At 38.1% G+C, this 21,891-nt stretch overlaps 1 long non-coding RNA gene across 1 annotated transcript; it reads right to left on the reverse strand.

Annotated features, from left to right (window-relative positions):
* Positions 1 to 1,680: 1,680 nt before the first annotated feature.
* Positions 1,681 to 20,442, reverse strand: LOC139792279 (uncharacterized). Its single transcript, XR_011724204.1, has 4 exons — positions 19,602 to 20,442; positions 17,167 to 17,220; positions 15,793 to 15,943; positions 1,681 to 4,389 (listed from the first exon to the last, which is right to left on the reverse strand). It is a non-coding gene; the product is annotated as an uncharacterized lncRNA (long non-coding RNA).
* Positions 20,443 to 21,891: the final 1,449 nt, after the last annotated feature.

A 21,891-nucleotide genomic window follows, 5' to 3' on the forward strand; every position in this document is an offset into this window, starting at 1 on the left:
AATTAGAAAGATTTTATTAAATGACTATTCAAAACAATAAAAATAAAAGCAATCCAAGCCCATAGTGTTAATCTCCAAAGAAGAGCAAATAAAAGCATGTTTCTGTTTTATCTATAAAACCAGTTGTTTATTAAAATGGTCCCATTTTGGGTAGATATTTTAAAAAGTACAGCACACACTCAAAGATTTAGGATGTTGTCTTGCTAAAGGAATCACAGATTTCATTTGTATTGCAAAATCTAGACCATCATCTTGAAAAGCTATGTGTCTAGATAGTATTTACAGCCCACTATTTTCTGCGAGTCAGTTTCTGTGACATACAGGAAGTGATATTATCATAATATAGGTGGCTACAAACAATTTCAATAAGTTGGACTTATCAGGGTGGGTTTTCTTTTTTTTTCCCTCTGTGTATATGAAATCTCTTCCAAAAAAACCAGGGAGAGTCTTTAATAAAAAGAAAGAAAAGCCAGTGGAAATTCAGGGAATTCGTTTATTCCTCAAGATCCAAAGGTGAACAAGCATGGTAGTCAAACCTGTGCCCTATAGGGCTGCAGAAAATGCTTGTACTCTGAAAGGAGGAGCCAATTGTTGTATCAGTGCAATGCTCTGAGTTAAGCTGAGTAGTGTGGATGTAAATGGCCTGAGGTCCACTGTCTTGGCATGAGTATCTCTGCACTCTGCCTGCAGAGCTGTACCTGATGGAACTTGCCTGGGAAAGCCCAGTGCAACACATGACCAGCCATAAGGAGCATGAAGATCCTGTTCCCACAGGAAATCATTGCCAGAACTTCCCTGGTTTTCTGTTTGGCAAGAATCGTGTCTTCAGAGGGTACCCTTCAGGAAATGTAGCTGGCAATATCCATCTGGCTGGTTATTCCATAAATGTGTTCCTTTTCTTTCTTGGGCACAGAGTGCTCCTACATGTGTGGGTTTCCTCAGACACAAAACATTAGGCAGAGCTTCAGACACAAGCTGAGCTCAGCTAGAATTGCTCAGAGAGCTCCTGGGCTTTTCTTACAACATGTCAGCTTCTCCCTGGTGGAGTGAAAGTCCATGCTCAAGTCACACATGGTATCAGAACATGGCTCATGTACTGAGGGAATGGTGGTGGGAAGTACCATAAGTGGTGTATTTTCTCTCTTCTTCACTAGATGCAGTATCTTCTCAGTGACAGCAAAACTTATTTCTTGGATACTGCCCTCCATGTTATCCTACTGGCAATAAACAGTGGTTCAGACTTACCTCTCCTTGCCCACGTGCTTCAAGAAGCATTTGGAACAACCAGAAGAAGTGGGAAGAGTCGTTAACAGAGCTTCTGTGCCTGATTCTAGATTAAATGTGAAAGGAAGGACTTCTGACATTCCTTCTAAATGTTTTTCCTCTTCTTTAACAGAAGGAAGAAAGAACATGTGGAGAAGTCACACAGAATCACAGAATCATCCGGGTTGGAAAGGACCTCTGAGATCATCAAGTTCAACCCTTGATCCACTGCCACTCTGGTTAGCAGACTGAGTGCCACATCAGTCTCTTTTTAAAACCTCCAGGGACAGAGAATCCACCACCTCCCTGGGCATCCTATTCCAATGCCTGATCACCCTCTCTGTAAATAATTTTTTTCCTAATATCTAATCTAGTCCTGCTGATGTGCTACTGAGCTCTCTACTTTTCTTCTTTCCAGGAGGGCAGTCAGGCCATAAACCTGAAACCTATAAAAATGCTGGGTGCCCGCTGCTCCCAGCTGCAGGTATTTAGCATATCTGAAAAGTCAGATCAATAAATATCTCATTGCAAATAAAAGAAAGAGTATTTGTGTAGACATCATTGCTGTCCCCCTGCAGAGCAGTTACAGATGTCTTGGCAGATCAGGGAAATCAGATACGTGGCCTCTGTTTATATTCTAAGTATAACATGTTTTACTTACATATATAAATAAGTCCTGGAACAGAGATAATCAAGCAGCATGAAAACAATTCTCTTGTCTGGGAATCTTAACTTGTCACTAAAATTGTGATTACCATCAACAATTCCACCTGAAGAACAGATTTCAATATGAGATCAAGTCAAATAGCAAAATTGCCTTCCAATAACACACCTCCCTTCACACGACTGTATATGATAAACATTTTAAAAGTGAGTTTATCTTCCCATGAATTAATATTTACTCAAACGCTTAAATAAAATTAAAAAGAAAGAAAGTCTGGAAGATTGAAATGGCACCACCTGGTGACACCTGCCACACAGAATGAATGAATGGTCACACCTTAGTATTCATGAAGCTACTTTTGTTGTTTCAAGCTCTGTTGAATAGCCTGGTGTATGACCACAAAAGCTTTTAACAGAAAACTCTGAACTACCCACTGCTTTTTTTCACTTCATTGCTATAGCTGACTGTAAAGACAATTTTAGACAGTTGTGCAGACTCAGATACTGCAGTCAGAAATTACCAGAGTAAATCAAGTTATATATAAGACTCACCTCACTCTAATTTATAGTTCAGCTCAGACCATTGAAGTCGCAAGTTAAAATTTATAGAGGAAGAGCAATAAATTAAATTGGGTAGAAACATAATTTTAGTCCTCCAGTTACTTGTACAGTTCAATTTGACACATAAAAAATGGAGTATAATACTAACTTGTTAATAAAACGTGCACAGCGCTGACATGTAAAACAGTTTTATAATTGGTTGGTCCACTCTGTTAGCCTTGTTGACAACACTAAATTTTCAAAACCCTACATTGAGCTAACATTATAAATGCAGAAAGCTCATAAATGCATACAACAGAAATTCATTTGGCCTTTGATTTTTTTTTGGGGGGTGTCTTTAAAGTGAAAACTGTAAAATTACCACATAATAAAAGCCAGTACACCGAGCACTAATTGCCCATTTATAAAAAGCTCTTTTCCTCCAATCATGTAGGTGTGAGGCATAAACTTCTTGGGTTTTACGGAGCTGCAATTTATACTTTCAGTTCTGTTCCTCTCTGTTGCATTTCATCTTAAGCTTATAAAAGACGAGCTGGGTTTTATTAATCTGTATCAGCATTCATTGGACGTTAAATCCACGAAGATCCCTACAGGGTTTTAATTGTGTCTGAATTGCCAACAATAATTGGGCCTCCAAGTAACCAGGGAGAGCAGCCCACCCCTGCTGCCAGGCACAACTGCAAGCTCCAAGGGCAGCCACGATAGCCCCACTTTGTCAGCTGCCCAAAGGGAAGTTGTCAAGTCTGGGACCCCGCTGCTTTATTCCTATAACTATGTTTTAGAAACACCTCACAAGTGGAATTGTGGTTGCCTCATCCAGAAAATGTGGAAAGGATTAATGTGGCATGTAAAACAAATCACTCCTGAGCTCAGCTGAGAAAGTGGGTATTAAAAGCACTCCAGTCAAAAGAGCTTTAGTGAAAGGGTCATGGTGATATACAGTCAGCACATGTTGGGCTGGTAAAGCTGCGGGGTGTTTGGAAATGGTAATGGTCCATGGGTGTAAATTCTTTCAAGACCTCTTAAAGGCACATGTGTTTCTTGAGCATGTTCTCCAAACAAGGACCTGTTATAGGTTAGATTCACTGGAGCTTTTAAACTTTATTGATTGGTTTGTGATATTCCAGGTTCACTTACTGGTTGTTGGATTTTTTTTTTTTTTTTTTTTCTATGGATTTTTTTGGGGGGTTTGTTTTTAAACGTTGTTGATAAATACAGAAAAAAGATCCTGGTTTAATCTACAACTTATAAATCTATAAGCTACATGGTATGTAGCTTTATTGTAACATATTTCAGGATGTGTTATTTCTTTTCTTTATGCCAGTAATCACTGGCTTCACAAGAGTTACGGGTCTATCAACATTACTTTTATGAATGCAATGGATCTTTAGTTTTAAGGTTAAAAAAGTCAGACTCTTAACTTTGATAGAACATTTAGTGTGCCCTTATATATGTTTGCAACTTTTGTAACATAATATTTCCTAAAGTTATTAAAAAGATGGCTCATGGCAGTTTTTCTTGTAAAGCTGGGAAGACTTAGAGTGCTTAGCAAAAGCTTTCTTTTACAAGTTGCACTATTGCTTGTTCATTTTTTTCATTAGGATTTTCACTGTGATTTAGCATAAAGAATAAAAATGTGATAACATATATGTACCAGGTAGCCTTTTTCTACCCAAGTAGTTGTCACTACGTGATGGAAATGTCCAGAAAGGGTTTTTAAGCAACATCTCACCTTGACTACTGCCAGAAACATGAGGGTTCAGTAATTTTGTAAATTAGGCCTTCTGTACAGGGATCACTTCACTTACATTTGAAATGGAGCCATTTCTGAGAAGCATGTGTCAGGTGTTGAGCAGGACACAGCCACATCTTTGTGCAGACTAGAGTGGCTTAGAAGTGGAACTGAAAAAAAGAAAAAAAAAAAAAAAAAAAGGAAAAATGTATCTAATTGCCACAATACTTGCCATGAAATAGTTAAAATCACTAATAATCACTTCCAATATGCACCATTCAATTGAGAACACATCCCTGTTGCAAGTGGCCTGCATTCAGTTCTAGGGAAGCTTATCACAATCATGTCCCAAAAGCCAGTCTTTTAGGATTTGGCCAGCAGAATGCTGGTTTGCTTAAATACACCAGAGATTAGGATCTTTCAGTCTTATTTCTGAATGTATTTGTTTCTTCACAAGGCCACGTAATTATTTTATGTGGTCACTCAACCTGTGTGCACTGTAACGAACTTGAAAGTAGAAATATGGATTGCAGTTACATGTGGTAGGTGAAAACATTTGTTCTGAATAATTACATTTAATTGAAATCGTATTTAACAACACTGAGAAGCTGTTTTCTCACAAACCCACAGGACTGCTATGAACAGGGGCCATGGTGAAATGATCAAAACCCATCTTAGTCAAGTTAAAACAAATAAATAAAATAACATGTGACCTTGGAAAAGTTTGGGTTCCATGTAGGTTCTGGTTCAGTGCCACTGAGTTTGGCTCCAGCTACAACCATGACTACAAATATTTTTTCACACGCTTCAGCAATGACACCATTTGTTACTTTTGCTTAGTGCAGCACTGGAGAAAATCAAGATCAATCATTCTCCTGCAACATTTACACCATGCAATAAGGGTCTAGCTGTAAAGCAAAGGGACACACAGTTGATATGATGTCACTGTCTGGCATCTTTATGGAAATTAGAAAGCTTTGGCAATGCTGAGCTTCAAAATTAAGTTTCCTGTCCTCTTCCCCTTCAGGAAGGTGAAATGTGATGTGCCTGTAGCCTATCTTGAAACAGATGTCCTGTAGCTACTTAGGTAAACATCTGAGGTAAGTGGCCAAGACACATTTCAATGTTTTGTGAAGAGACACACACAGTCTTAAAAGACAAAAAAAAAAAAAAAAAAAAAAGAAAAAAGATTAATAGCAGACGTGGGTTGCTGTAATGTCATTGTTCCACATCGCAATAACGTGCAGGAAACTGGACAACACTCTGTAATCTGTAAACCAAATTATTGGTGTTCTGCCCAAACATTTTAAAACCCAAACACCTGCAAGGAGCAGCCAAACACACTCAACAGAATACTAGCCCTTCTGGGTTTTTTTACCTTTAAAAAAAATTATTAAATTTTAGGCTTAGGAAATTATTTTCCTTAAGCTTGCTAAGTTACAAGGCATGAACAAAGGCTTTTCTTTTTTTTTTTTCAAGAGGATACAGTTGCTCTGTCAAACCAAGTAAAAGTTTCTTGTACATAGGAAAAAATACACACACGTCTTACCTTTTGTTTTAATTCTCCTTTTATAACAGAGTCAGTCTTACTTTTCTTCATACTGAAAGATCAAATCAGCTTTTTTGCTGAAACACTTTGTTTTAATATTAATATTAATATCAGCTTCTAAACCTTCTAAATTTCAAACAGCATGAGATCTCAAGTTCTCTTTTTTATTTTAAGATGTCTGCACTGTCTCACATCTAAACCTGTAGATTCAGATTCAAAGATATTGACCGAGACATTTGTCATCATTTCTGCAAAACCATTTGATGTAGAATAAGCTAGAAAGATAACAGAATATTACAGAAGAAACTCAAACTTTTTTTCTGTTAGAAGACAATTTTTTTGTTAGAAGACAATGTTTTTTGTTAGAAGACAAAATTCTGTTTTCTGTTAGAAGACAATCATGAAAATCCACTAGAATAATGCAAATAACTAGTAGATTGAATAGAATGTCACTCATTTATATACTGAAGATGATTCATTTTTTTTTTACAAAGCCAGATTTTTACTGTGCTGAGTCATCAAACCTTTCACTGCCTAAAAAATTTGATTTGGACAGAAAAAGAGCCCAGGGTAGAGGGCTAATGAACATTCTGTGTTGTTTGTTATTCAGCTGTTCTAGTTCTGGCCCACCACCATCAGCTCCCAAATACTGGGTTAGTGGAATAGAGCAAGGTCTCCCTAAAATTATCCATACACTTAATCTTCTGCAGAATTGCCTTAAGCACTAGTAAGGACTAGGGCCTTGCTGTGGTAGGAGATGTATAAACATTAAGAAAGCAAATATTACTTGTATTGAAGAGCATATAAATTTAACATCCTCCAATAGCAGTCAGTGAACAGACCAGCCAGCCCTGGCTACTAAACAACTGGGAGCAGATAGAGTAGGTGTCTGCCTCCAGTAACATCTTAAAGAAGCAATTTTCAGGCAAACAAAAGGAAGCACTATTCATTACAATGAACAATTAAATCATGGAACTCATTCCCACAGGATGCTGCAGAAGCCAAAAGGGTAACAGGGTTCAAAAGGAGATGAGACTAATTCATGAAGGATATGTCTATCAATGGCTATTAAGCAAGGTGCTCCGGATGCACCTCTGGTGAAGGAAGTCCCAAGCCCACTGAGTACTGGAATCTGAAAGGCATACCTTGGAAAGACTTTTTGCATAGTTTTTATGTTTTCTTTATTTAAAAAAATATATTTTTTTTTTTTAATTTAGCGTTTTAGAGAATTGTTTAAGTCTCAGACTCACAGGTCTTATTCCTACTTGACCACTTAAATGTTTGCAGTGCTCCTTTTAGGGGCCCTTTTTCAGCAACTTGAACTTTATATTAGTCCTTTAGAGACAAAGCAGTAACTTCTTTTAACATATTTACCTGATGTTATCCATCCAACTCATAGAAATCTCTCTACCTTTGTAATGCTGCAACATCAGCTCCCAGAAACCTGGTAAGTATAACTGAAATAAAATGTGATATGTGCACACCTGTATAGCAGATGACTATTTTAAAAGTGATTAAACAGCATTTCTTTTGGTTTCTTTTAATTTGAACCTTACTCCCTTATACACCTACCAAGAAACTGTTAGACCCAGGACCCCTCTGAGCGACCCAATTTACTGAAGCTGAGGATGTGGCCTTTGATTTTACAAACTGAGGACAGATAATTGTTAAACCTCAAGGAACACATCATTGCAAAGCTCTTCCAGCAACACTCCTCTTCCCCTGACCTTCCATTTGAAACGTGTTTGTGTCATTTTTATTTCAATTATGTTCTAATGCAAGATACATTTGAGAGTGTAAATATCAAGACTAAACCAACCTTGAAAACTGAAGCTGAATCAGGTTTATAGCCTTGAGGCAAGTTGTGAATCCCATAAAGCATTGTTTGAGGGACCTGGTTAGTGTTCCGTACACCTGCTTAATGTTTTTTTTTTTTTTCCATAGTCACAAATGTCAAACTGCTCAGTAACGCATTGGGCTTTGAATGACAGCCATGCACTTGAGCACTGGTTATGTTTTTTCACTACCAAATTGGACTATAAATGATGAAAAAGAGGTCAGAAAGGAAGTATGGAAGCATACAAATTTGAAAGGGGAAACTGCTAATAGTCATAAACCGTGCACAATCAAAGGACTGGCAAGTCATTGTGAATTACCAGCTCCATGAATTACTGATCTAACTGCATTATGATATGGAATTTTCTAACTCCTTTCATCTGTGGTGCAATGGCTCCTAACAGCTCCCAGATCAAAAGCAAGACTGCTAGCAAAACCACTGGAAAAAACCCCACAATGCTGACTTTCATTATGAGCACTTATTTGTTAAACTTTTCATAATATGCAGGCTTCATTATTTATTGATTCACTGATTGGATGTACTGTACGTTTGCCACCTACCAAATTTGAGGAAATAGCCCAGAAATGATCAGCAGTGTGACACCTCAGAGCAAGGCAAAACTTGTAAGTATGTGCACATTAACACTCATAGCTTGTGCATTTCTCCACAGGTGGTATAACATAGAAGAAACCTGGGATTTAAATGACCTCCTTTTTAATTCTTCTTATTATTCTTTTTTTTTTTTTTTTTTTTTTTTTAATCCAATCAAACTACTTACAAACAATTAGTTACATGTTAGTAGTTTTACTGACCATACAGAGTTAATGAGGCAATCAGCTCCCATGTGCCAATAGCACCAACAGGAGGACACAGTCTTAGGCATATCTGAGCAATGATGAGTCTATTGATTTCTACAGGTGCTTGTCATACATGACCCAAAACAGAATTCTAAGCTCAAATTGTGACCATAATAACAAAGTTCAAGCTGGCTGACATGTCAACCAAAATGGACAAATACATTCTTTCCCCTGGGCTTAGAAATTCTTATGGTATGTCTTTCTAATTAAACACTTTTTAAAAAGTCTATTTTCCTAGACTGAATGAGAAAAAATGCTCACCTGAGCAGTTTTTAAAAATAATTAATTCTATAAACAACTAAATAATTATACACACACACACATATATATATATGTATGTCAGATTTTGACAGATATCTCTTTTGTTTGGTATGTCTCTGTTAGGACAACTATGAGTTCACCAGAAATGAAATTGTGAGTTTATTTCATCATTATGACAGTCTGTACAGTGAATATGTCCTCTTTTTTTGTGTGCCTGTCATAGAGAATAACTACTTCAGGCAGTGAAGCTGCATCACTATTTCAGTGTGAATATTCTAGGTATTTTCCACTTAAGATCGTGACTGTTAAGAGATGAGCAAGCAAAGAGGAAGCAAGGACTGTCATTATCAACTCTCCAGCAGAAAAGCCTAAAAATAGAATTTCTCTTCTGTGGAAAGAGTTGACTTGACTTTTTTCCTAAATAATTGCCATTTTTGTAAAGGAAAGAAAACTTCCAAAGAAACGCTATTCCAAGAGAGCCTACCCAGGGGCCAGTGCCCCCCTATTTCATGTTTCCCTCCCTTCACCCTCCCTGTTGCTGAGGTGCAGATCTGGTTGGGATGTCAGGAAGCTGGAGGAGCAGCTGCCTGGGGAGCAGGAGCCAGGGGAGCCCAGGCTGGCACAGTACCAGGAGCACAGGCTTTCTGTTCAGCCTGCCTGCCTGCTTTCCATTGAAACTTTCAATGGAATCAACATGTTCCTGCAAAATGCTTCAATTCTTTAAAATCAGCGTTTTCCAACAGAAAGGTGTCGCACTGGAAAATTTTCAATAAGGGTGATCTTTAACATCTCACATAGAGGTGAGGCTGAAGGACATTAAATTTCCATCTTAGAGACCGTGAGCCAAATGTTCTCCTTGCCAACATCCTACATCGCAGTCGTGGTCTTCACCTGAGATGTCTGAAACACCTGAGGTGGTTCTCATACCTAAAAATGCCTTGGTGGTTCTCCAAAGAGTCTCACCATGCAACAATGTGTTCTTGCTCTGTTGTTATATTGACTGACACGATCAAACAGCAGGCACCACAAATCTGATGTGGCCAAACATAGGAACACAGCAAAGACTACCTGTGAAATGCTTGGAAAATGATATATTTTTTTAAGTTTGGAAAAAAAATTAACACTTTTAAACTGTCATGGGAACCACAAAAAACATTTCTCAGCTCCATCATGACAAGGCTTTTCTTGTGCACGTATGTGATTTGGAGCATTTGAGTTTAAATCTCTTTTTTTACTTTGGTGATTTGTTTTCTTTAAGAGGTGGATCAATAAACTTGACGGGAATTATGGATTTTATTTATACAGAAATTCCATTCAGAAAAAAATTAGGAAAAGAGCAACAAGAATGTCCAGCAAAACATAGAAAATTAATGGTTCCTGACAGCTGTCAGTCAAGCCACTGGTTAGAAGCCTCTATTGATGATCACACCTCTTTATGTACCTTACTTTGTTTTCTATAAGAAACTTCAGGAGCTTGTTCAGTTAAGACAAGTTAAAAGTGGTCTACAAACATGAGATAAAACACAGTAAACAATTATTCAACCAAGATTTTAAAGAACTAAGTGAATCAGAGTGACAAGAAACTGATGCTTGATACATTTTTTTGTGGTGAGGATAATGGACCCATATATGTTTCTTTACTGTAAGAAATAGATAAGGAAAAGATATAATTTATCTTTCTGTAGCTGAGGCTGGAACTCAAAAACACAATGGAGAAGCTACTGTCAGCAAGTGTTAAAAAATCAAACTACATTATGGCAATCAGATCAAACCAGTTCTTTAAATTCTATTTTCTGACTCTATTTTGAAGGGTTGGATTTCAAACTACTGATGTCCTTCAAGTTCAGTTTTGTGTGGCTGTAATATTTAGGAGTAAAAGTCATCTTGCATCAAGCCATGGACCGGATCTTCTAGGGTGCAATTTTTCTTAGTCTAATGTCAGCCAAATAAATCTTCAGAAGAATGTGCCTATTTCACTCTTAACCATAAAAGGAGGGTATGGGGACAAGCTTTGGGATAAACATCTACTCTGTGGATGATTTAAGCTAGGTGAAATGAAACAAACCCAACTTTCCTTTAAGGTATCTTTTCATGGAGTAAATTACAGGTTAAACTTAGGTTGTAGATGACTAGTTTTAAAATTGATTTTAAATTTTGCAGCAGCAAGTTATGATAAACAATACAGTGACCTCTGTGCTTCAAGATCTTGTCATGATAGAGGAATTTTTAAACAGACCAGACTCTGAGGCTCAGTAAATATTTTACTAAGTGACCTCAAATTTGGGGCTTAAGAATTAGGAGTCTCACTCATGTCAGCCCTTACTGTAGCAAGGCAAAGGAAAAAGAGAAAATGAAAAAGCATTAAGAAAAATAGAGAGATAGACATATCAAAAAAACCCCAAAGAAAACCAAAAAATAAACATAAGACAAAGCCAAAAGACCAGAATAAAAAGAGAAACAGAACCAACCTAAAGAACTACAAATCATTTTTTGTGTCATAGAAAAACATGCATAAACCAAACCACAGTAGATAGTCTTCCCATCATTACAGAGGGCAGCCCAGAAACAAAGCTCCAGATTCAGAAAGCTCAGCAGCTGGGGAAGCTGAACCTGGAGCTGGGCTTTGTCTGGCAGAGCCCTTGCTGTGGGTGTGTGACAATCCCCCAGGACCAAACTTTTCCCATGCTGTGCCAGGTGCCTGTCCCACCTCCTGCCCCATGCCAGCTTCTCTGAGCCCTCCTCATCCTGCAGACACAGTCACTTATGTGCTGGAAGCCATATATCAGGTACACATCCAACCTATGAAGTCACTTTCCATCATGCACAATAGGAGGGTTTACATTATTTTAAATTTCATGAAATTATACATGGTATTCCAAATTTCTGGCTAACATCTCTCAGCTAACCCCCAAGACAAAACAGGGGTTTTCTTTAATAGGTAAGGACAGAAAAACATAGAAGCACTGTTTGGTGAAGGAGGGAAATACCACATGCAGGTAGCTGTGGCTGAATACTGGTGGCCACTGCTGCCCCCGCTATGCAATAAGAGAGGTTACAGGTCTGAGAGGGATATATTTTGAGAAGTAAACCAGTGCAATCCATAGAACACGTGAATACACATTGACAGTCAATGTGTAAGTACCTGTATATATATTCATAGGTAGTGATATGTGTGAGGACCCTGGTAAAGATCCCAGGGCACAAACACTTGAATTGCACTTGAGTGTGTTTGTGTATATATGGGAAAGTGGGTAAGCACAGCTGTGCACATGGCCTCCTCCTCATGTGGCCTCAGAATGCCTTCTATTTCTGCTATTTTGGCTTGGTTACCTCAGTGCCTGAGTCCACAATAATGCATGTTACCCTTGTGGCTAACATTTTGTCATAAATCTAAGCATGCAAATATTTGTGTCAAAGCTGTCTACACGTGCAACCAGTTGAGTAGTTGAAATGCCTTCAAGTTATGTAGCAACTGTTTTCATTTTCTCTCAAATGGTGTTTCTGTTACTTTCTTCCCTCTGCTTTTTTTATTGTCTTTATTTTGCTCTAAAGATTCTTCTTTGCCTAACTTCTGGGCAGTGAGAAGAATGTGTAGGAGCCATCTCTGAATTTTAATACAAAAGCAGCTAAAATTCCAGTCTGTATCAAAACAGCCCCTTGCAGAGCTGCTCAGCATTTCCTTTGTCTACAAAACCCTCCTCAGAGCAGCCATAAGGCAACTCTAAGAAGGTACCAATGATCTTAAAATAAGAACTTTCATTCTAGTGTAGCAACAGCTTTGAACATTAAGTTATAAATGTAACGCATGGATTAAATTCACATAGAAAGTCTGTGTCTGTATGGTCCCCCGGGGCACTCAGTTACTAATTGCCTGGATGGCCCAGAACCTCCTCAACAAAGGTAAGAAGTTGAGGAGACCATGAGCAGGCAGGAGAGATGGTGGTTGAATGCATCCCTTCCTAGCTACCTTCACTACAACGTACTTCCAGGAGCACTCAGGGAGCAAATTTTTGGGACACTTGAACCCCCCCCAGGCAGCCCTCCTTGTGCTGAGAACAACAGAGAGGCACTGCTGGTATGTCTGAACATTAACACTCTGAATGGAAAACCTGGACACTAAGGATTCCTAAGGTAATTCCTACCACAGAAGTCTCATATATGGATAAAATACTTATAAACAGTGGATACTGCATCTGTAGAAATAGTCATGTAGGACAGCATCTTGCAGATAGTCAAAGCAATTAGGAGATATTTTGCAACTATACCAATGGATCATGGGCATTCTGGATCACATCGCCCACAGTTTGGGACCTCTTACCTAATCCAAGTAAAGATGCTATTGAAAAACACCTTGTAATGCAGACTTCCATGCATGAGCACTACCCTATACAGACAACCCAAAGTCTTTAGGGTTTGGGAGGTCTGTTGGCTTTTTCTTGGGTTTTTGTTGGTTTTTTTTTATATGAACCATTCACAAGTCAATATGCAACATCTCTTAAATGTAGGAAATTTAAAAATGAGGTCCTGGAAAGAGAGGTTTCTGTTGAACATCTATCTACATGAAGCGACAACAGGAAAATGTGGACTGTGGTGGATTTCAAGGAAAACAAACACAAAACTTACAGGACTCAAAAAGAAGTCCACCTGTCTAAAGATTATTTCAACTCTAAACACTTCAGGAAACTCAGACTGTTACCACCCACAGTGAAGAGGACTTAAGGATTCAAGATGAACTCATTGAAACAGACTTGACCTTGACTTTCCCATGTCTTAGCATTCCCCTTGCTTACTCTGTCTTAATCCACCTATACTGTGTTTTCTGAAGTCAGTGGCCCAAAAGGGCATCTGACCATGACCTCCTCAGCTTAAACCTATTTGCTCAAATAATAATAAAGAATAATAAAAATAAAAATAATTACAATAGCATTAATAATAATCAGTCTTTATTAGTAATGTTCAATAACATTCAACTACCTGAATGTTCATTTAAGACTTTTTTTCTGCAAATTAAGGGAACACTGAAGGCAGAATTCTCATTTTCATTTTACTGCCAAAAATTTGAAGTGGGTCTATATATCTCCCAGGAATTAAACAAGGTTCACAGTTTCTAAAATGAGGCAAAAATTTGGCCTACACCATGTACAGTAACAGACTCTTTAACAAACTGACATTAAGAGGACTTGAAGGAAAAAAAAAAAAATACAAGCTTGGTCCTTAAGTGAACATCAGTAGTTAAAGGAAGGGTTTTCTGTGAGCCTATATGAAGGGATATGCATTCATAAATCCTTAAGTGTTGCAAAGAGATGTGCCAAATTGTACTTAGCCACATCAGCAGCAGACTCACATGAGAAACAGCAGGAGCAACAACATTCATATGGTTACTTTCAGACATATAAAGGTTTCTCGTACCACGTGTCACAGACCCGGTTTGTAGGAATAAATATATTAACTATGTTTTTCAAACTGAAAATATTTTCCACATGCGAATGGACTTAAAAGCATGTTTAAAAAGAAAATGCAATAATCAGATTCTAAACTTTGGCTTTAAATTCAAAACAGAACTTGAAGTAAAGCTTTTGGGATGTTCCCTTTTCTGAAGGAATGCACAGTCCTTGTTACCTACTTCAAGCAATGAATGGCAACACTCAGTCACAAAAATGCAACAGAACTTCTTGGGAGTGGGTGGAAGCTATAGAAAACACATTTAAACACCAAGATTGTAATAGCCAGCAAGATTTGGAAAAAACTGAATCCAAGCAGATTTGAAATTTTAAATAATATCTTCACATCTTTGCTTATCAAACATTACTTTTCTTTTTTTCCCAGGGAAATGAATCATATCAATTCCCACTTCCCATCTATCATAAAAATGGATAATTATCACTGCAAATAACTTCTCTCAGCAATGCAGGAGCAGTTAGTTTCACCTAAGATGTCACCACTTAGGCAACATGGAAAATGAGTGCTGTTGACTGGATCTCTTTTTTAAGGACTGGGATAAACCAGTATATACCAGTGGCTAAACTGTGACCAGACCATAGAAGAAAATAGCAGTTGTTCATCAGTGCTGTGCACTTGTTTTTTGTTTCAGTGTGTGCAATAAGCCCACGTGGGTGTGGGAGCCAGGTAAAAAGCATAAGGAAGGAATGGGAAGTAACAAATCAAGGAGCCCTGGTGCTGAGCTGCACAATACACTTCATTCTCTGGAAGACACTCAAGCAGACCCATAATGGAGTCTCCTCTCTTTTTCCATTTGTAGGGCTTACCTTACGCCTTGCTGGCTCTGCTGAGATACAGGAATTTGCAGGAAAAATCCACCTCAACTCGTAGATAGGTAGTAGAAGAACTGCACAGTGTGCTTTGAAGAACAACAGATGTCAGAGTAGTGACTACTGCTAGAGTAGTAGTTCCCTCTTGTAAGTAACATTTTGTTCTTTGATGTGGTCTGTGTACATCCGTGCTGCAGAAGCCTAGCTAGCAATAAAATACCAATAGCATTAGGCCCAGGAACTGTAATAAGACAGTGCAGGTAGAAACTGAAAGGAAGTAAATGAACTCTTTTCCATCACCAGGCTCTGTGAACTGGCACCACAGAAAGAATAACTGGCTACGAGGTCAAGAGACTTTGGTATATCTCATCGAGGAAAATGGAACAGTAGAACAAGCAGCAAATACATTGAGCTATCAGAGTGCCAACATGCAATGCTTTCCCTCTCTCTTCTCTATGCCCTAAAACAATCATGTGCTATTGAGCTTTTTTTGGCACTTGTGAAGTTCCAGTAGCACTGCTGCTACTCACACCAGGAGCACTGGGAAGAAGAGCACTATCCCCTGGCCTGTTCCTGTACAAATCCAGAAATATGTTGGGATATTTCTCACACAGTATGTCTTTAAAGGGTTTTTACTTTATGCTTCATAGCCCCTGATGGACTCCTCTTCCCTGAATTAAGTATTCACTTGTTTAACCTGTATAAAATTTTGGCATTCTGTGACAATGAAACCCACAGTGGCAAAATGAAGTTTTATTTTTTTCACTGATCCAACACAGTCAGAATGTTATGTCATTTACCTTTCCTTCTTTGGCAGACAGTCATTAAAATGTGTGCCTGCTTGTTGGCCTCCAAGATAGTTGCAGTTACATGTTGACAGGTTTTAGTAGGACACTCAGAACTACTGAAGGCTTTGTAATTTCTTTTTCTTCTATCCCTTTCCAAGCAATTCTAAAGTGAGTGAGAAAACGATCAGACAGGCTTTTCATAACATAATGGAATACAGAATGTTATCATATTCTCTATTGTTTGTAAAATCAAAATCAGCATTAAAATATTTTATGAATCTTTGTTGTGTTATAACTAAACAAAACTATTGTCACAGTGACAGGGTTTTTTTTGTTGATGTTCATTGGAGTTTTTTGGTTGTTTATTATTTTATTTTTTGATTGTTATTAGATGTAGGTAACAAGCCATGGCAAATATTCCAGCTAATGTTTTCTTAGTGTGATTATTTATCTTGACTTTTGAGCCACTTCTTTTCAAAAGACTCCTGAACTGCATTGCCCTTATGTGCACAAAACAGACAACCTGAATGAATGCATATCTGGGGTATAGTGAAAAGTGCAATAAAGCAAGCTCCTTTTGGGAATACATTCCTATCACAAATACAGTAACAGCTGGCATGGGTTGACCCAGCTTTTGGCAGTCTCTGGAACAATGTCAAAGACACTGTTTCAGAAACAACTGATGAGTCAGCTGCAAAAGGTTGAGAGATTTAATTCAGAGAAGCCCATGTATTATAAAATGAAATATTTCCATAGCATGCCATATCTGACATCCCATACGCATACCAATTACAGGCTGAGCTAATAATACCATTACTGAAACTCCAATAACATATCCCAGTATCTGACACTTTTCCCAGATGCTTATAGGTTTGTAAATCCTTAAGCACTTGGGGCTGTATTATCTATTTTTTCTGTTTTCCTATGACCCATTTTGTTTGTTTGTTTTTGATTTTTTGTTTTGTTGCTGCTGTTGTTGATGGGGTTTTTTTTTCAAACTAACAAAATACTCCATTTCTTTCCAAGCAAAGCTCTTGGGAGGAAAAATGTTGTTTTGTTCCTGTGAAATAAGGCCTGATAGGACTCCTGTTATGAACTGCTGTGACATTCATGCTTTGAAACAGGAATATGAAATTTGTGCTATGGGGAATATTTGAGGAGTTTTTTTGTGACCCTCATCAATGTCTTTCTTAACTGACCCATCAACTGTTTTGAACTTCCAGAACTAGTTCCTGACACCTGCAAAGTTTTTCCGAGCTTCACATACACAAGAAATATTTTTTAAAGAACACAAGCCCTTTAAAAGATATTTTGCTTTCACTTCTGGAAAACAAAACAAAACAAAAATATAGAAAATAAGGAGTCTAAAGATGGTAAAACACTCACCAACAAAGGATTTAATAACAAAAGGAAGACCTATCTTTTCACATTTCAGTATTCCTACAATAAAAATGAAAACAATTTGGTCACACATTACATACGATATGCTGAATGGGAATGTTTATATGCAACACCCTGTGCTCCCTATTGCTCTGACCTCTCAGATTTACTGCCTTTTCACTGGCTAGACATTTTCAGCCCTTTTCCTAAGCCAGCAATTAAATCCTCATTTGCAGCTGTGCTTGTGAAGCTGAAGCTTCCATTGTATCATTTTTGAAAGCCCATGTTTCATTTGATCTGTGGAATAGTAAAATTCTGATTTTGAGAACATAAAAGTACATAAAATATTGAAAACATAAGAAATAACTACTAAGCCTGAATAAAAACCTATGGTCCCACAGTGATGTGATGAACGCAAGCAGCAAACAAAAAGAAAGGAAGAGGAAAAAAAAGCAGTAGTAGTTTGTCCTTTTCTGGAAAGTCTGGCTTGCTAGCTGAGTGCATGGAATGAGATGCAGGGGAAAATGAAACTAGAGAACATGTCAAGCTGGAAGGTGAGATCATCATCAAAGCAATCCTTCAAATTCATTGACACTTTTGGATTCATGAGGTGAGAATATCCAGATCTGGGGACTGTAAAATTCATTTGTAACAATTGTATTTGTTGACATGCATTTGCAAGCTGTGTCCTCCTGGAAGGGGGAGCAGGAGATGCCCTGAAAACCAAGAGCAGAGAAAAGCAACTGTTTAAAAAATGCTTCTTAAAAACAAGGGTGACAATAGCTTGCATCCAGACATCCTCTTTGCTAAGAGTCTACACCAGTCCAATCAAGTGTCACGGTTACTTTTTAAGTTTTCATCAAGATATTATTTTGCAATGGCCTGATCCTGAAAATGGTTGTTCCCAGGTGCATAATTGTTCACACATGGAGCCCACTGAAAACAATGGGTGTCAGTGCATGAGTAACAACCTGGAGGGCTGAGAGTCCTGAAACTGCTTCTGCACATGATAGGTAAGCTGCATATTTGCAAGGGGATTTTCTTTCGTATGTGTATTTGGTGTTTTGTTTCCAAAACTAAAATGGAGATAGGCCCACGTCAAAATACCCAGGCAAAAACTTCTGAACTTTGACAGTGGATCAAGTCCAAACCTACAGCAATCTCAAAATTTTGCATGTAGAGTGGCTCTTTATAGTGGGCTGGATCCAAACCTCACATTGAAAACAGTCCTCAGGGCAGTAAAACTTGGATCTGTGCTTTCCGGTTTGAACCCAAACTAAAAGTGTTGCAAGAAATGGCTCATTAATTTATTCTGTGGCGTTTGCCTCCAGAAATCTGTCATTGAACAAAGGCACATCAACATTTGGAAAAAAAAAATGATTAGTTATTTTTGGATAACCTGAAGGACCTCTAAGTGTTGTAGCTTTTTTTTTTTTTTTTTTGGAAATCAAGGTCTTTTGCAGAGCTTTCTTAGATCTCTCCCTGAGTGCAGACAAGGCTGACTTTTGCCAGAGTGAGAATATCAACATCGCACTTGGGGTGGCCAAAGTTGATAAAGATAGCAAAATAGCAAAATAGATCCTCCCACAAGGTGAAGGTGAGGGCATGATGAAATGAGCCAGTCAGATTTTGAGTGACTATCAGTAAAAGCAGTAGCTTTTTTCTTTCTCTTTCAGCTCTCCTCCTTTATATATGGTAGGGTTTTCCCTCTACCCCACCTGCCACGATAGGAAAAGTCCTTCCTATTACTCCTGCAGTTGTGTCTTCCCTCTAGGTTTCAGGATAGGGGCTAGGATTAAGGTAGGCTACAGAGGAAAAGCCTGGACAAAACACTGTACCACAGAGCTTGTTTTCCTCCTGCATCTCCTTATGGAAAAAAAAAAATTAAAAAAAAGGTGAAAAAACAAATATTTGGCAGGGGGTTTTTTTCTTGTGAAGGCACAGATATTTATGTGTTTAAATTTTCTGTTTTTCCTGGGTTCAGAAGCTGGTTGATGTCAGATCCAGAAAGCTATCTAAAAGAAGTATATCCCTACAGTACACCTCTTGGGTCTTCTTAATGGACAAATGCAAGACTTCTCCTGACTCGATGATCACATTCAGAGACCAAAACATAGAAAGGTAGGTTTTTTTCACTTCATGTTTTTATCTTCTCAGTCCTAAAATAGGCTACAGGTCTATTTGAATTCCTGCAGTGGTCATAGTCTCTGTAGCACTGATGGCAGATTTAGTAAACTATCATAGAGATCCCAAACCAGAGAGTAATGTTGAGGACTTGGCACATCGTTTGGTTGGGATTGGGTTGTACACAGCCTGCAGGTAATCAATTTATTTTCTTCTACTAAACTGAACTGAGACAAAGTACAATACTGTGAAGCAATGCAGAAGACATTGTCCTGAAAAGACAGCCCTTGGAATTGTACTGAGAATTTTCTACAAACCTCAAGCAGCTCTGGACTTCACTTTGGCCCATAAGAGCCTCAGCTCTTCTCCACTTCTTTTCCCCTTCAGTTGTTTTTCCTCCATTTTCTAGGTGGCTAATATTTGTTCCCTTTCTTCCAATAAGGGGTCAAACCTGAGAACTAAAAACCGGAAAATAAAGTAGTATTGGGAAATTAAAATGCATTTGCCTTTTACACTGTTGTGCAATTTCCTAAACTGAAATTTAGGCCTTATCTTTCAATTCAGTCATCGTGCTTTATGAAGGAATGCAATTTGCAAAAATAGATTTGGTCACATGCTGATCACAGAGTTGATATTCAGATTCTGAAAACATGCATTGTGTGAGGGGTTTGTTTGTTTTCTGGTTTGGGCTTATTTTGTGGGGAGGGTTCTTCTGTTTTTCTCTTCTTTTTTTCTTTTTTTTTTTTTTTTTCTTTTTTGAAAGAAAACCTTAAATAGACTTTCATAAAACACAAATTGCTTTTAAGTTTTGGCGTAATGCCTGCAAGTGTTTATAACTTGTGTAAGGAAGTCATCTATTTTAACCAGTGAAGGTCAAATATATTTTTCATGTTAATTAGATGTATTGGATATGATACATCGATGACAGTGCTTCACTTTAATGAGCAAAGAGAGGGCTCTTTAACCTACACAATGCAGGTATAGCCTCTCCCAAACTAAATGTAGCAAGTCTGGAAATTATAAAATCACAGGCACTCGTTCCAAGGCCCTAGAGATACCGGATGCTGGCTTTCTCCATAGGCTCTCACTTGTAATAGAACACTGGAATTCTGCAGAGTGATTATCACTAAATTATAATTGCAATAATGGATGTGTTAAGTCACTCTAGCAAGCCCGGTCTCCTGAATATAATCACCTAAAAAGGATGTATAGTTATTTTTGCTTTGACTCAGTGGGAATGTTCAAAATATCTCCGTGATTTTTGAAACAGTAACATGCAATTTTTGGTACTTTCCAGAGCAGTGCTGATTAACCCAGTAATAACCAGAAGTTTTTTAGATTATGTGCTTTTGGAATATGCCTCTGTATGTACACTGTAGACTCTGATTTTAAGTCACTTGCTGCCAAAAGAAGGGGATTTTTTAAAATATATTTTTGGAAGTAAAGTCCCAGTATTACAACAGATGTTCTGAATGTGTTGTGACAAAAATATCTGCACAGAATGATTTTTTAAATACATTTTCCAGTTATTGGGGAATAACTCCTGGATAAATTGCTTTGGAGCCTGTACATTTCATGTATAATATATATACCTATTATGTTTCAGTAAATCCATGTTTATACACATTAGCCCTTTTCTATGCATATTCTACCACTGTGGAGATTTAAACTCATGTACTCTAGAAAAAACAGTCTTCTCAGAACTGAGCCTTGGCAAGTTCAGTCCTCAGTTCAGCAGCTCAACAAATCCCAGCATGTCAGCGTGGTGCTCCTGGTGTCCCAATCCAATCAACTTCTGGGACATCCAGCTGTGCCTGGCTGAGCTCAGCTGTCACCACTCCCATCCCATCTACATCCAGTTCTCCTTTCTCTCATATTCTCTCTCTCTGTGAAGGTCAGGGCTTATCAAGCTGTGGCAGTGCCTTTGGGCAGTACTAATGGACCTGGCAGACTCCACACTGAACACGAGGGTTTTACACTCAGGAGTCCTTAGAGGTTTAATAGAAACACTGCTCTTACAAGATCCCATCATACCATCTTCCTCTCCCAACTTTGCAAAGACACCTGGTGTGTTGGTCAAGAAATCATCACAGCAAAAGATCTCCCAATCATTTTTAACTGAGATATCATGTATTAAAAGGATACATGGAGAGAAATAAGATTGTATGAAGCCATTCCAGATATAGACAGACCTTCTCCTGGTCCTTCACACCTGATTCCCTGATGCCTTCAGCTTCAATTACTTGCTGCTATTACTACTACCTTCTATTGCTTCTATTTTATACTTGTGTGAGCCTAAAGGAGCCAGAGAAACTGAATATCATTACCAAGGCCCGAAAACCCTTCAGCAGATGGGAAAATGATCCCACTTGGCAAGATGCAATGTTTGGTACTTAAAAAAAAGGAAAAAGCTTTTGGATCTCAGCCATCAAATCCAGTCCCCAATCTTGGGCTGCACGGAGTAAATTCCCAGAGCTCAAAAACGTAATGTACTGCTGTGGATCATCCATTAAACTGTCTATTGAATGAAGTATAATGCTAAACAGACTGAGGAGAGTCTATCATTCAGATTAATTCAACTCCAACTCACAAAACCTTCAGAAATGG

Source organism: Heliangelus exortis, chromosome 2 (genome assembly GCF_036169615.1).
Source record: "Heliangelus exortis chromosome 2, bHelExo1.hap1, whole genome shotgun sequence".
In the NCBI taxonomy this organism is placed as follows: Eukaryota; Metazoa; Chordata; class Aves; order Apodiformes; family Trochilidae; genus Heliangelus; species Heliangelus exortis.